General features: G+C 49.9%; 1 protein-coding gene across 1 annotated transcript in view; it reads left to right on the top strand.

Moving 5' to 3' along the window:
• The window catches only part of LDLRAD4 (low density lipoprotein receptor class A domain containing 4), a 306,285-nt gene that overhangs the window by 191,106 nt on the left and 98,462 nt on the right, over positions 1 to 16,717 (top strand).

The raw sequence follows: 16,717 nt of genomic DNA, 5'->3' as shown, positions 1-16,717 counted from the left end.
CTATAATGTGAAATGGGAGGGGATTTTAAAAGAGAAGCAGTTTTCTCTATTCCCACTGTGTTTTTATGTTGGGGGAAAGCTGTGAGTTTTAAGCCTGCTACTTATTCCTGCTAAATCGGGAGTCTAATTGTGCTGTCGTTTCTGTTGTGTCAGTTTGCATTTTCTTATATTGAGCCTTCTTATAGAGTCCCATCTTGATACTTTGAGAAGACAGTTTAAGGTGAGCTGTGTGCTTCCTTGGTGTTTAGTCCATATGCTTCCTCTGGCGATGTTTTCTGCAGTAGCCTTTGTGGTCGTCAACACTGTAATTTGCTCAGTATGCCTGCCTAGACCCAGGGGAGGAAGGGACCCCTCAGTGGCCCCGTCCGGCAGCTCTGAGCCTCATCTGCATGGAGGGTGTGAGGATTAAGTGGGATGGTCCACAGGAAGCACTTAGAGTCTGGTTGGTACCGAGCACTTGATACAGGCCAGTCAGCCTCAGGCCGGGGTCTTAGAAGGAGAAGAGCAGAGTGGAGGCAACATCTCACTTGTGTTCTCTAGACTTGAGTAACGTACACACTTACACAGCAAATGGTGGGTAGGACATGAGGACCCTGCGTGGGGTCTCGCCTGGTCGGAGCTCCTGTGAAAAGCAGGCAGGACGCACCTCTGGCCTCTGCCCAGGGGCACTTCCCGGAGGTGTTTCCCCTTCATGTAGGTCGTGCCACTGCTGCAGTCCTGCGGTGTCCCTTCCTCCCAGCCTCTTCCCCTTTCTCATCAGTATTTCCTGGTTTATAAAGCGGATTTCCAGATCTCTTTTCCATTCATTTTTTAAAATGTGAACACTTTAATTTTGCTTAGAAGCCAGGTGAAGCCGTTACATCTGTAAATGGCTCAGCGTTGCCCAGGGAGCTCTGAGAGTCTGTATAGTTGATTTACAATGTTGTGTTAATTTCTGCTGTACAGTAAAGTGATTCAGTTGTACATATATATATTCTTTTCCATTTTGGTTTCTCGTTTCTCACAGGATATTGAATATAGTTCCCTGTGCTGTACAGTAGGACCTTGTTGTTTATTTTTTTTTATATATAGTAGTTTGTATCCTAATAGAGGAATCTTAAGATCCTGTTGGCAAACTATTGGTCCCTAGTGTTCAGATGTAACTAGGCTTGTGCCCTTGTAGCCAAAATGGGAGGCTGTTTACAATATGCTGTCTTTTAAGAAGATTGGAAAGTCAGGAGACACAATGACAAAGGGCAGGATGAGGGCTGTGGCTTCAGGTTAACCTGGGTTCTAGTTCTAGCTTAAGGAAGCACCTGAACCCCTTTAAGGCTTAGTTTCTCTGTCTGCAAAATGAGAATAATTTCTGCCATATAAGGTTGCTATGAGGATTTACATGAAATAACACACATGAAGAGTGCGGTCTGCATCATCGTCTCATTGCTGTCTTCGTCCCTGCTTGCCGTTTGGGACGTCTTGGGGAGGGGACCTCCGTGACTGCTGCCATCTGTCTGCACGGCAGAGCCTCCTTCAGGTGGAGCATGGGTTCCAGGCATCCACAGGCGAGTTCATCCTCAGAGGTTCTGGGCATTTCCCACTTCCTCTGCCCCTGCAGAAGGCCTGCTGGGGAGCCGCCAGCTGAAGGGGGTTTGCTGGGCCTGGCCCACAGTCCTCGCTCCCCTGCTGGCTCAGGGGCCTCTCATCACATATGGGTTTGCTGTGGCTGCTCTGTCCTCTGTGCTGCTGGAGGGTGATTGGGTACCGAATGACTGTACTCTCCTTCCCTTGGTCTGCCAGGCAAGAGCACAGAGCAAAGGCTGTTCTACTCCTCCTCAGCTGCCCGGCAGGGCTTGGATGCTCTCCACTTGGGAGGGGGTCTGCAGGGCCCACCAGCCTGCGGCTGCAGCAGGCGTACCTCTGTTGGGGGCGCCACTTCCTCCCTGCCTTGGGAACTTGGAATATTACAGGACTTCTTGTCTACAGACTGATGCATTCTAAGAAAACAAAGAGTGCTTTCTCCTTATTCCTGTCTAAGAACAAGAGTCATTTACTTGATCTGCTTTGTATCCAAGTAAGGGAAACACTCAGTGTTCTACTCTTTGATCGCACTTAGGTTCAAGCAGGGTGGAATCAGTTTTCTGCCTGTGTTGTTGGCTGTGGGCATGCGCCCTGGCTCAGGTGTCTTGGTCCTCTCTCTCATTTCATATTTGCTAAAATTTAGAATGAATTAAGGTTAGAAAGAAAATGTCACTGTCATTTGTGAAGGCAGCAGTGCTAATGATAATAGAAGCCCTTACAGTAGCTGTAAGAAACTTTTCCTTCCTGAGTGGTCTCACTGCTTCTCCGCCTTGCTGATCCGTGGCCTGAGGTGAGGCCCTGGTTCAGTGGGCCCCGAGGCCCTGCACAGATGTGGGGACGGGGCTGTGCTGAGTGTTTCACAGGGAAGGCGTCTTGCTGGTTCATCTTTTTACAGAAGAGGGGAATGCTGTGGCCAGCTTTTCCCATGTCTTTTCTGTTCCTCCATCAAAACATTGTACTTCTGAGGGACTTCCCTGGTGTCACGTACAGTGTACAGAGACATCCGCACAGCGAGTCACTGAACATCAATGCAGGGGGCATGGGTTCGAGCCCTGGTCCGGGAAGATCCCCCATGCCGCGGAGCAACTAAGCCCGTGCGCCACAACTGCTGAGCCTGTGCTCTAGAGCCCGCGAGCCACAACTACTGAAGCCCACGCACCCAGAGCCCATCCATGCTGTGCAACAAGAGAAGCCACCTCAATGAGAAGCAGTGTCTTTTGGGGAACTGAAAGACACTCGTACAAAGACGACTCAACATGAACACAGGCTGCCAAACCGAGTGGTCCCAGCAATTCGTGGTCCAGGAGTCCACAGAGGACCGTTCTGCTGGGACGTGGTCACGGTGGCTTCGCAGAGGAGGTGTGCTGGGTGTCAGGGCCAAGGACGGTGGAGTGTGGGTGAGCGAGGCCTTGGCGGGTGGCTGGAGGCAGAGAGTGAGCCAGTCACGCCACACCTCCTGCCCTTGTCACTGAAGGGACGGACCTCGGGTCCCCAGCTGCACAGCCTGCCTGTCGCCTGTGATGCTGGCCCTCCTCACTGGGCTTTGGCTCCGCAAATCCACTACTCTTTGAAGCCCCTGTGCCACATCTTGGTGGCGGGAGCAGTTTCTCTGACTTCTGAGAAGCAAGCATTGAGCAGCCTTGAAGGAACCATGTGCTTTGAAGGCATTGGCAAGAGCAGGCCTTCCTCAGTCACTGCTCAGGAGTCATGCCCTGGAGCTGGTGAGCACAGAGGGGTCCCTGCGACAGCTTCACCTCCAGTGAATGAGGGGGTCCGACATGGGGCGGGCGGTGGGAGGAGAGGGTGGCACTCTCACCGTTACTGGTGGCTCTTTGCTTCTTTCTTCATTGGTGGCCTAGTAACCCTAATCTCAAAGTCAGATGAGCAGATGCTAATAAAGTTCCCCGATTCAGCCAGGATTTTAACTTCAGGACTTTTCAGAAGGAAACTGTTTTTTTGCCCAGGGCTGTTTAGGGTAATAACTACCAAATAAGATAAACTCAGCACATTAAAATCTGAGCTGAGTGTCTTTCTTCCCAAACCAGCTCTCCAGCTCTTCCCACCTTCGTCAGTTTTTTCCAAAGGGACTGGCACTCTCCTTGTCACCGAGCTGTGCTCCCCTGTGCCCCATGTCTGGCTGTCTGCTCCCCGCCTCCCCAGGACTTTATTCCTTCACCCACTCACTCAGCTTTGTCAAGATAGAGTCGACACACAGCACTGTGAGTTCAAGGTGTCAGCGTGACATCTTGAGTCGCGTGCAGTGTACAGAGACATCCACACAGTGAGTCACTGAACATCAGCACTGTGTATTTGGGACCATGTTCGTAACCATGTAGAAACCTATTCACAACCAGGCTTCACAGAGACCGGACCTTTATTTTTTCTGTTTATTTCATTAACCATAATTCTCTAATAACATTCATATTCCTCCAGCTGTCTTATAAATTGTTTTGTTATGTTTACAGTTTGTTTTGAAGCAGGATCCAAAGGGGCCCTAAGCGTTGTTCCAGGATGCTGTGCTGTCCCCTGAGGAGTGTTTCCTATCTGGGCCACGCGCGCATGCACACACACACACACACACACACACCCCAGCCACCGCCTTGATCTGGGTGGAAGGTCTGGACTGTCTAGTGGCAGTGTCTCACACTCCAGATTGTGCCCCGCTTCCCCGGGACGTGTGCTCACCACCTCTCAGGCTTCCTGTCTGTCAATGGTCGGGTCTCCAAGTTTGGGGAGGCTCAGGTGTGAATGAAGGCACTCTGAGGTCCTGCTGTCCACTTCGGGGGGCTCGTTCTGTTATGTGATTATCGTCAGTCATTGGGGGGTTGCAAAGCAGTCATGACCTAATTCTGCCCTTTTTTCTCCATTTACTAGTGGGGATACTTCTATAAAGAGAAACTCCCATTTGCTATGTGATTACCAGGAAGTAGATCTCATATTGCATCAGTTTTCTTAATAACGAGAAGGTTCCCTCTAGCGCTTCAGAGGTGATCAGTGTCATTCTGAACGGATGAATTAAAATGTCTAGTTGTGTACATGGAACCTTTTTAGGAACAACCTCTGCTGCACTTGGGTGTGACCAGCTCCCAGGTTTTGTCACCGAGTCCGAGCTCGCTCTGCTCACCACATGACAGGCCAGTAAATTGGGAGACGAGGTGTTGAGGCAAGGAATACGACTTTATTCGGACAGCCGGCAGACAGAGAAGATGACAGACTAGTGTGTCCGAAAACCCATCTTATCGGGGTTTGGATGCCTGTTTCTTTCATAGAACAGAGAGGGGGAGGAGATGAGGAAGTAAAGTAAAAAGGCCGTAAGTTTTGCAAATATCTCCTGGAATGGCCAGCCTTGGGGAGGGGATGTGTTAATTTCTTCTTCCTTGCAGCCATCCACAGGTGGACAGGGTCCGAATGCTTCGCTGAATAAAGGCACTTTGGTTTAACATTCAGGCAGAGGGACAGGGTTCCCTGAGGCAGGCCACTGTGTATAGACAGTATCCTTTTTTTTTTTTTTAACATCTTTATTGGAGTATAATCGCTTTACAATGATGTGTTAGTTTCTGCTTTATAACAAAGTGAATCAGCTATACATATATCCCCCCATATCTCTTCCCTCTTGCATCTCCCTCCCTCCCACCCTCCCTATCCCACCCCTCTAGGTGGTCACAAAGCACCGAGCTGATCTCCCTGTGCTATGCAGCTGCTTCCCACTAGCTATCTATTTTACGTTTGGTAGTATATATATGTCCATGCCACTCTCTCACTTTGTCCCAGCTTACCCTTCCCACTCCCTACGTCCTCAAGTCCATTCTCTAGTAGGTCTGCTAGACAGTATCCTTTTAGTGAACAAAAGCAGCGGGCAGCAAAGGTTAAAGTAAAAGAAACAGATCCAAGATGGAGTCAGGATTGGCTCCTCCCTGTTACAATTTTATCTAGGATTCTGTGATTCTCAGTGGCCTGTTTAACTTCAAGGAAGTGAGACTCCAGGAGTGCAGAGTCCTGTTCCCCAGCACTAGGGGTCTCACCAGCCGCTCTGTCACCTCCCCTGGCTGATCCTTCCTTCTCCTCCAGGCCCCTCACCTTCACCTTCCTCCCTCTGACTTCCCCAAGTGCCTTCTGACCGCCCTGTGCCTCTGAGCCCACTGCCCGCTGCTGCATCAGCCTCGCAGACCCAAGGGCAGCGTGGCCTCTGTTAGGGAGGGCCCGAGCAGCCCTCAGGTCCTTGCCATTCCTGGGTGGAGCCCTCCCCTGCCCTCCCCTGCGCTTGCCCTGGCTGGGCCTGCCCTGTCCCTTTCCCTCCCGGAGCAGCTCAGCTCGCCCCGACCCGCCCTCTCCAGCCCCTTCTTACTCACCACTGCTCTCCCCTGGCTGCTTTTGCTGGGTTGCTTGTTCACGGCCAGATCCCATGGATTTTTTTTTTTTTTCTTCCCATTTCTTCTCTTTCTGGCCTTTTCTCCATAGTCGGTAAGGTTTATCATCCCCTCTTTGAGATTCTCCGTTCCCTTAGGGTCCAGGTCTCCCTGGACACCTCCAGCTGCTCCTTCTCTGTGGCGGCTCCTCTGTCCACCAGGTTCCAGCCTGGTCCTTGCCCTTGTCTGTGGGGTTCTAGACACCACTTGCCATCAAAGCCACGCCCGTATTCTTATCTCCAGCTCAGACGAAGTATCCAACTCTGCTCGTAAGGCTTCTCCCAAACCTCTCCAACTCCTGAGCATTCAAAGCTGAAGCAGTTATTTCTTCCTCCACCCCCAGACCAGACCGTCCTTTTGGTATTTTCTGTCTCTTAGTGTTTTGCCAGTTACATCAGGTTGGTCACTTTCCTGATTGGTCACTAACCCTTACCAGAAATAATTTCTCCTGCTTGGAACCCTACAACATCTTGTGTCCCTCTTAAGGTGTTGACTGTTCTGCTTCATCATCACATGTGGACAAGAATGATTTCAAGTGTTAAGCTCTTTGAAGACAGGGGCTGTGCTCACATCTTTGGAAGCCCTGACACTCCTAACGAAGCATGGACTGTACATGTCGGCACTTGAAAAGGATCTGTTGAATTGAATTGAAAACCATTTATCCTTCCTCTGTTACTTCCCAGCAAGCTGTCAGCATGGCCCTTAGTTGCACAGTGACTACAAGGGTTTCAGCTGTAGCCTTAGTGCCTCCCATAGTGCGTGGCATATATAGTATACGTTGCATGGCATATATAGTATACAGTGTGTGGTGTATACAATATACAGTGAGTGGCCCTGTAAATACGTGCTGAGTGAATGGATGAATGTGATTTTTTTTTTTTTTACTTTGTTTTTTCAGTTGGCTATATATCTATCTTTAAACAGCTTTTGTGGAATAATTGACACACAGGAAAGTGCACATATTTAGCAATTACAATTTGGTATGTTTTACATAGGAGTATACCCATGAAACCATCACAAGTTAACCATGGTGTGTCCATCTGCCCAACATGTTTGTCACTCTCCTGTGGTCCCTTCCTGTCTTAGCTCCCTGTCTGCACCCCAGGCGACCACTGATGGATTGGTGTCTTTATAGATTGGCTTGTATTTTCTAGAGTTTATATAACTGGAATCATAATGTGCACACTCTTCTGTTCGGCTTCTTTCATCCAGCATAATTATTTTGATTTTCCTCTGTGTTATATGCATCAATAGTTTAGAGATTATGTAGAATTGCTATTATTTCTTCTTCAAATATTTTATAAAATACACCATTGAAGCCATCTGGGCTTAGGGTTTTCTTTGTACAAATGCTTTTAACTACAAATTTAATTTCTATATTAGCTATAGGGCTCTGTTCCTATTTGATAAGCTTTTTAAAAATTAAAGAAATTTTTTTATGCAAGTATAGTTGGTTTACAATATTGTGTTAGTTTCAGGTGTACAGCATAGTGAATCAGTATTTTTGCAGATTATTGAATGTGATTATTTTTGAAAACTCAAGTTGGACCGGAGGATGAAAAAAAACTTGTGTTTTGCGTGGCCTAGTGCCCTGCAAGTAGACCTGGAGGGTGAGAATACTTATTCAGCCCTGGAAGCCTGCGTGATAGGACACAGAGAGAGGGGACATAAGGTCTGTTCCCCAAATTGTCTGTCATTACGGTGTATATTGGTTACTGCCAACACCCAAACTCACTGGAGTATGTCCCTACTCTAGTTGGGGTTCATTCTGTGGCCAGCAGTGTGGCAGGATGCCCTGTGCTCTACTGGGGTCTCGGTTTCCCAGTGCAGAGCCCCTGGGAGACAAGCCCTCCTGGGGCACAGGAAGGGCTGGTTTGTGCGGGGCCCAGAGGTGACTTGACTAGATTAGGCGCGCGTGTGCTGGCACGTGTGGGTGTGCTGCTTGTCGCATCAGTGACCTGGTCATTCTACCAGCGCAGGTCCCGCTTCCTGCCAGTGTGTCCCTGGGACCGGCTTTGTACTGCTGCTGGCTGTGCTGTAAACAGCCCTGCAAACGGTGCTGGGCCTGCAGTTTGTTCCAACTAGAAAATCCAAGATGAGGCCCTGAGTTACAGTCTACAGTCCCCACTCACTGATTGTGGCTTTAGGCAAGTTGCTTAACCTCCTTATACCTTGATTTTTCTCCTGTGTGAAACAAAGACAATAATAGTATTGGTATCTCCCTCAAAGGATTGTTCTAAGGATTTAGTAAAATAGTTTAGGTAAAGCAGTTAGAATAATGCCTTGCACGTAGTAAGTTGCAGGCACCATGTCTCTTCACCCAAAAATACTTAAATGTGTATTTCCTAAGAAAAAGACATTCTCTTCCATAACCATAGTATAGTTACCAAAGCCCAGAAAATGTAACGTTGACACAGTACTACTTTCTGACAGACAGTCCACATTAAACTCTTGCTGTTGCCCTCAATCTTGTCTTTCGAAGTAGTTCGTGTTTCTCAGCAAACGCCCCGTGGAAGAGTAGCCCGAATGCTGCTGCGGAGGGCGCTGTGCTGGACCAGCCCTCCACTCCCTCCTCATCTTATATGTTGACAGCCGGGCGCCAGGACGCACCAGCCGGGACTTCACCCGCTGCTGCTTCCCACTCATCTCATCACCACTTACCAAAAGCAAAGCAGCAACATAGCTGTACTTCTCTGATGATTAGCGGTGCAAGGAGTTTATCTGAAGGCCTGTGGCTTCTTAGGATGGGGATGAGGTGGGCAGAGAGCTGCCATTTGCTGAGTGCCGGCTGTTTACATGCATCATGTAATTTATCTCAAAACCTAGAAATCTAGCCTAGGGAACAGTGCTCAGAGAGGTTAAGTAATTTATTCAGGGTCACCCAGCTAGAACATGTTGAAGCGAGGAACTAAATTCAGGCTGTGGTTTTTGTTTGTTTGTTTTTGCTTCTAGGTGTTTGTTTTTTGTTTTTTCATGATTTTTTTTAGTAGGATAAGGATTTACGCATCAGTTTTTAAAGGTTTGTAGGGTGGAGATCAAACAAACAATGTATTATTATGAAGGCCCATAGAAGTGAGGGCTCCAAGAGCAATTGTTTATATGGCAGTTTTTAATTGATATATAGACGATGGTAATCTTCGTTTCATCCTGGATTTTCAAGTAGATTCCAAAATATTAACCCAGGATCCCTACTGTATCAGGGATCATTGGTTTTGTTGAGTTCCTTCAGGTTTCCTCTACAGATTGTTGGAGTAATTAATCCCTTCTTCAGTTCCGCCCGGCTGTGTCCTATATATATATGACCTGCAGGAAGTCAGTTCCCCTTTCCGTTTTCCTTTCTGATCAGGAGGGTGGAAATGTGAACACGGGAGCTGGTGGGATCCAGTGAACAGGGTGCCTCCATTTCTGCCACTGCTTACTCCCCTTCACCTGCTGTGAGCACAGAGCCCCACCTTGGTCAGACGTGGACTGTTAGCCCTGTACCCCTGATGCACCGCTGGGTCTTGTGAGCTCTGTGGCCCCTCCAGATGCCCTCAGTGGATCACACTCTGATGTGGCCTCCACAGGGAGGGTGGGATGGTCTCCCAGTGCGTTGTGTTGCCCCAGGGCAGGGATGTTGGTGGGGTGGCTCCTGCCTTGCTCAAGGTCAGTAGTAGAGGCCGCTCGGCTTGAACCAAGCTGTTCTGCACAGCAGTGTGTGTTCTTTTGACAGGGCTGCCCACCCCTTTTTCAACTTAAAAAAGGAATCCATGGCAAAACAATTACTGGCTTGTGTGTAAATGACCCAGGATGGCATTTCAACAAGGTCAGGGTGCAGCAGCTACCCCGCCGCCCACAGAGGGGCAGGCTCACCCTCCTCCTTCATGCCAGAAGGGCCCCTCCCCGCCCGCCCCTTTGGTTTGTGCCTCTGTTTCTCCAAGACGGTTTTCTGTCAATTAAAATCTTGTAAGAACTTGGAAGGCAACTCTGCCTTTTCAAATAAACAAAGGCAGAGAACAAATGGGAGGGACTTTCAGTAAACCCTAGGCTTCCTTTCCTCCTGCTGTGACACTAAATTTACTGGATAAAAACTACCTCTTAGATTTACATTTTGATTCTGTTACTGCTTTCATGTGTACGGGGCTGTCCCACTTCAGATGAAATTTATCCACTTCTTTAAATATTTAGTAGTCTAGCGTGGATGTTAATGAAAGTCTGGCAGTGCTATTTTGAGAACTGCAACAATGATAGTAATTTTCAGTGTCAGATTCCTGCTTTGCAAAGGGAGAGCGGGCGGGAGGCGCGGCTTCAGTTCTAATAGAGTTTGCCGTCCGCAGGCCTGCCAGACAGATGGGTCATGAATACTGTCTAGACGGCCCTGCCTGAGCGGAGCCCGGTCTCTGAGGACACGCACTGAGACGCCGGCTTAAGTAACGGGAAAGTCAGGGCAGGCCCTCGTGTAATCAGACAGAAATCAATGCGAGTCTGCTTCCTGGGGGAGGGGGATGCAGTGTCGGGGGAGAGAAGAGGCCCTCTCTTTCAGATCAGTTTTCGTACAAACTCAACTAATATCAGGCATTAGAGAGAGCGTGAAGGGAGAGGTGTAAGTGGATGGTGCTGTTGATTTAGACTGCGCTCCACCGCTGCAGGATGCCGAGTGATCTCACCCAGACACGCCCTGCCCTGAACGGTGGGACGCAGACGAGGGACCGGATCAGTCATGTGTGTTGCTGAGCCTGGTGCTGCTCTGGTTGACACCGTGTGTCCTGACTGTTCATTTCCAGGGTTTAGCTTCTTAATTAGGGAGGGTTTTAGAGACTCACCTGGCATGCTTTCTTTTCTGATGAATCTCTGAGAACGTTCCAGAGCTGGCTCTTTTGACCGGCCACTCTGCTAATGGTGCTGGAGGCAGAGAGGTGGAGCCCTCACGAGCACCCACTCGGCTGCACCCTGGGACACAGCACCTTCCGATGGTCGCTTTGCTCAGTGTTTCCCCAGTGCTAGGAGTGGGATTTATGTGACATAAGTAGTGACTTTATACCCATGAAAACTCACAGTCTGAATGGGGTGGGGGCGGGGTGGGTCTGTGCTCTCAGGATGAAGTTATGGGGGGAGGGGCACTGACAGGCGGAGCAGATACAGCTCAGCTGGGAGGGGCCTTGTTGTTGGACTCCATGTCCTTAGTCATGTATTTGCCTCAGAAAAATTACCCAAAAGGGTCTGCAGTAAAACTTGGAAGGGACCCTCTTTGAGGAACTGCAGAAATAGAACTGAGATTCAGTCATCACAGCATGTGTCCTGTCCTGCAGAAGGTACCCCCCCACCCCCCCGCCCCGGAGGCCCAACCACGGAATCAGCCACCTGGCTTGGAGCTCTTTTAGTTACGTCTCAGAGCAGACGCCAACATAGGCTTTTGGTTTGGAAAAAACTCCCAGCAACCTAAGTTTAGCAATAATCATTTTTTCACTCCTTCATCCATTCTTGTCATGTCCCAAGAGCTAACAGCAGCGGGAAAGCTAGGTGGTCTTTGCTTCATCCTGCCTGGAAAGAGAAAGGAAATCAAAGGTGAAAACTAATCATGAAGCACACGATCCCTGGAAAAGAAGAAATGAGCTCTTGTGTTCGGGAGCTGGAGCCACAGGCAGCAAGCGAGCCGACCTCCCAGAGTGGCTCTTAGAAGTGTCTTCTGGGTCGTCCCGAAGGCATAGCCTTCTCTCAGAGATGCTTCGCCCTTCCCTGAATCTCTTGCCTGCCATCCCCTCAGCTACATGTAGGGCATAAATTCTCCCCGTTTTGGACAAGCTGCAAGGAGCGCTCATCGTGGCATCTGGGTGCCATGCGGGGTGTGATGCCAGCTGACAACAGCCTGGGTGTCTGGAGAGTGAACCGCAACACCTCTTGGTTCTGTTCACGTCATCAGAGGAGCAGAACGTTGTCTGCCCGTGTCAGGGGCCCCCGAGATTTCCTGGGGGGACTTGGCTGGAACAATGAGGTGTGGTTCCCCTCTTTGGGAAGAGGCCCCACCCTCACATTGGCAGAACCTGTTTCCGAAGGGATGCCTGGGCGTGTTGCCTCCTTATGTTTATCCCTTCATCTTCACTGGGGCTTCTGGGCTTCCTTTATTCACTTATTCTAAAAAATGGGAGAAAAAGGAACTTGAACTAATCTCTGATCCTTTTCTCCTTAGATCTCTGGGGGAACCCAGGTGTTGTTCCTGGGAACGTGCTCAGACCGGCAGTCTCTCCAGCCATCAGGGTTGGAAGCAGGCTGCTCTCCCTGTCTTGGGAGGTGCGGGCGGCTGAGCCAGGCAAGGACAGTGATATACCTTCTGTGACTTGATTCAGGTCTATGTCTGTGACTTGATATAGTTTCTACAGAAGGACAACCAAGAAAGTGCAGCCCCTTCCTGTTATGTGTGCTTGGAAGATAGAAATTCCGAGTGTCGTCTGCTTCTTGCGGAGGGAACTTGCATGAATCCAAGTTCTTAAAGGCCAGTCTGACCTTAAAAAATGGAGAGGGTTTTAAAGATGTCCCAGGGCACCTGCAACCCCACAAGGCCGCAGGAGCAATGGCTGCTGCCTCCTCAGTCCCTTGTGGCTCTGCATTCGTTCTCGTGTCAGGACATTTAACCTGGAGTAACAGGGACTGATGGACAGTGCAGGTAGCTTCTCCCAGAAAAACCAGGTGCCAGGACTAATTTTCAGAACAGGACAGGGGGCTGGAGAGTGCTCTAGAGAAAATGTGTTTGGGGTGGTTACTCATAGAAAATGGTACCCTAAGTAGTAGCAACACATCCTTTTGGGGGGTATATTTCGTGGAGAGTATTTTTGTGAGTGTTGAGCATGTGATGGGCACAGGATGCAGAGTATGGGGGGGTGCCGGGGTACAGGATGTGATCTCCATCTAGTGGTAAACTGGTGCCCTTGAGAAGATCCATAGAGGTTTGGGGCAATTTCTCCAGTGCCAAGTGTGGGACAGCACTGGTGCGTGGGTGCACAAGGCAGACCCATCGTGGGTGGGGGCCTTGGAGAACTCTCTTTCCTGAGCAGCCTGGCATGTGGGGGAATGGTCACAAAAAGCCAACTTGCTTGGAGGTCAGGGCTGATTTTAAGGAGCATTACTAGAAAGGTAGATTGGGGCCAGATTACAGAAAGCCAGGATGTCGGGCCAAGTAGTTTTTATTCTCTATTCTGAAGGAAGTCATTGAAGGGTTTTGAGTAGGAGAGTGAGGCTCTGAGACAAGGCAGTTATACCCATGCAGGTCCTGAGAGAGCACGTAGCTCTGAGCCCCACCTTATAGGCAAGGGAAACTTATAGACGGAGAACAGAGGGGGAGCCCCTGGAAGGACCCTGCCTTGTCCACAGAGCAGGTGGCCTTCAGGTGAACTCGAAGTTGCCATCTGAGACACTACAGGGAAGGTAAAGGGGGGAGGGGTCTGGCTTTTCAACAGGTTTTGAGAAGAGTCTTATTGCTGTGATATGATTATGTAAAAAAAGAAAAAAAAAGAGTTTGAAGGAATGGGTGTGAAATCACATCAGGAGTTGAATAGATATATAGTCAGAGCTGCACCAGCTAGGAGGGGTCCCCCCCCAGCCCGCCCCCATTCGGGGGTCTCACTGCTGGGGAGTGAGGGAGGGGAGTGTGGTTATTCCAGGGCGGAGGCTGTGGAGTGGAGTCACTGGAGGGTGATCCAGCCTCCGAGGGGAGAGGCCTGATCCCGGGAGACTCGGGCAGACGCTTAGCTCATGGGCTGGGGGACGAGCGGAGCCCCCAGGGAGCTTGGGTCTGGGGTCTGCGGTTATCAGTCAGCCAGGGCTGGGAGTTGAAGAAACACAGTCAGAACAGTCAAAAGTCATGGTTGTACTTTGCAGCTTGCTTTAAATTTTTTAAAACATCAGCCTTATTGAGGTATAGTTGACAAAATTGTAAGATGTTTAACGTGTACATTGTGGTGATTTAATATATGTACACATTGTGAAAGGATTCCCGCCACCTAGTAAATTACCACCTCTATCACCTCACATATTTACCGCTTTTGTCCCTTTTTTTTTTTTGGTGAGAATATTTAAGTTCTACTCTTAGCAAAAGTTTCATTTGTACAACAGTGTTGCCACCTGTAGTCACCGTGTTGTACGGTAGGTCCTCAGACCTTGTTCATCTTACAGCCGGATGTCTTGTTTCCTTTACCAGTTAGTTCCTCCCTGTTCCCCTCCTAACTCCTGTGGTGTGTGTGTGCACACGCATGTGTGTGAGCACGCATGTGTGTGAGAGTGTGTCACAGGGTTTTATTGTGTGTGAATGTTAACATTTGAATAACAGCAGGGGCTGTATTTGAGGAAAGATACACGGTCCAGTTCTTTTCCCTTTGGAAACAAGTGATGGACTTTGTTTCGCTGCTGCCGTGTGTTCAAGTGCCCACATTGTAGAGGTAAGGAGGCCTGGGAGTTGTTGCAGTGTGACACGGTATCATGGTGTTACTTGGGAACTTTGGGTGTGACGTTTGCAAGGGGAAGGACCCTTAACGATATTTTTTTGGAGGCCCAGCACTGAAACTTGTTTTTATCGTGGATGACAATAGATTTGTGCATTGCTCCTGTCACACGAGTGGCTTAGAATCAGAGTCAGAGGCTCTGTCTGCTACTCTGGGCAGTGATCTTGGTTCGTTACTGCCTTGGGCCTGGGTTTTCTCCACCTGGGCAGGGAAAACGATTGTGATCCCTGGAATCCCCGTGGCTCAAAAAAGCACCTGAATCAGTGACTTTATGTCTGTTATTAACTTGAATGAGATAAATATTGGACACAAGATTTATCCAGAAGAGGTGTTTCTTTGTAAATCATGTGATTATTTTCAGGTGTTTGCTGGAAGTCACCAGGCAGACAGCATTTCCTGGTGTCACACAAGTGCCTCCCTGTGCCCCTCACTCCGGCCGTCGTCACCGGGTCTGCCTTTCCCACTGTGACCCCTTTCATCACTTGCCAGCCCCTGCCCGCAGTGTTCTTGTGTAATCTGTTCACGGGGGACAGTCAGGATGCAGTGTGTGAATCCAGTCTGGCACCTAGCTGCACACTGGCGGAGATGGAAATCTGTGATCGCAGCAGTGAAATACGCTCAAGCCGCGGGGGCTCGGGGCTGCTGTGGCTCGAATGGGGCCGAGCAGGAGGGCGCCACTCCCGCCCCACGTTGGGTGGTGGGTTCTGTTTACGTGGTGGTGGTCTCTGAAAGGGACCGCCCAGCTCCTTGATGAGCTGTGCTGCCTTTCTGGAACTACGGAGACAGAAGAGCCTCTTAGTACGACTGTTGGGGCTGAAGGCAGTTGACGGGGAGGAGAGATGTTTGCAGTGGCGACAGGAGGTGGCCTTTTGACCAAATAGATCAGTTTCTGTCCTGTTCGTGGTTGATGTTTCTCTAGATGACATGTTGATCTGAGTTATAGAAAGAGGTTCTAAATGTGTCACTTAAATGTGCAAAAGAATTCCAGTATACCAAGTTTAAAGGGATGATTTAAATGCCGTACAGTAAATTAAATATATAGAATTTTGAATTTCTGCCTTGCAGTTTTGTCCTGGCTCCATATTAACCAATGACTCCATTCTGTTCATAATCTTGAACACCAAGATGCACCCTCCCCTATTTGCTTGCTTTCACTTTGCAGTAGTCAGTCAGGTGAAAGACACCCGAGTGAGTGGGCGACAGCCAGGGCTTGTCTGCTGAGATCGCTGGGTCTGTCGAAATTGGAGGATGGCTGTTTCTGCGGGGAGGGTTCAGGAGCCCACCTGGCCCTCCCCAGAGCTCACCTGAGCCTCAGGGCCTGGCACCTGACAGAAGTGAGGTGGGCAGGGTGCCGCGTGCATGGCATTTAGGGCTCGGGCATACCTGCTGGGGAGTGAGGAAGCCCTGCTTTCGTACAGCAGCCCTGAGGCCACAGCTACAGTCACGATCACCTGTGGGTCACTCATCCATTCATCAGGTATTCCTCTTGGTGCACTTTGCTGGGTCCCCAAGGCACGCATAGGGCATGGAAACTCGCAGGTATCCCGTCAGTGTTCAGTGAGTGGGTTCGTGTGCACCCATCACTGTGCTGGGCGATCCAGGTTCTGTTAGACTTGGTGGTCCTCACCTGCAGAGGATAGAAAGTAGACTGATGCTGGGTTACCTGTACACACACACACACACACACACACACACACAGCGGAGCCGGGCAGAGGACCCTTCAGCTGCTGTGCGTCCTGGCTCCAGGACCTGGGTTTCTATCCGAGCAGGATGCAGGCAGAGAGCCTGGAGTCTCCCACCTTTTCGAGGGCCCATGCAAATATCGGAAACAGGGAAAAAATGATACTGCCCCACGAGAGGAGAAGACAGCTGCAAAATGGAAATGAACACATGTAACGAAAGGTCACAGGACTCAACAGCACATCAACTAGTCAACCTCAGCCATTGTCTCCCATGGGATGTGGTGTGGCCCCCGAAAGTGCTGGCGTGGCCCTGGGCAGCCTGCAGTGCCACCTGCTCCCTAGGGAGGAGCTGCCCAGCCCCTCTGGGCGGGCATCCAGGCTTCTGCACAGCTCCACCTGCCCAGGAAAGCGTCCTGGGTCCCAGCACCCAGCCCGGCCCAGGCACACATCAGGGGATGGGAGAAGGTGCCCCTTCACCTGAAGAGCAGGGACAGAAAGGGGCCACTGCCAGCCTGGGTCTGTGCTGGGAGCCAGCTCTTCTGGAGCATCTCTCTACAGAGAGCCCCACCTGGAGTCAAGTCACTACTGTAGTTGAGGAAAC

This window comes from Delphinus delphis, chromosome 13 (genome assembly GCF_949987515.2).
Source record: "Delphinus delphis chromosome 13, mDelDel1.2, whole genome shotgun sequence".
In the NCBI taxonomy this organism is placed as follows: domain Eukaryota; kingdom Metazoa; phylum Chordata; class Mammalia; order Artiodactyla; family Delphinidae; genus Delphinus; species Delphinus delphis.
This window is presented reverse-complemented; position numbering and strand designations above follow the sequence as displayed.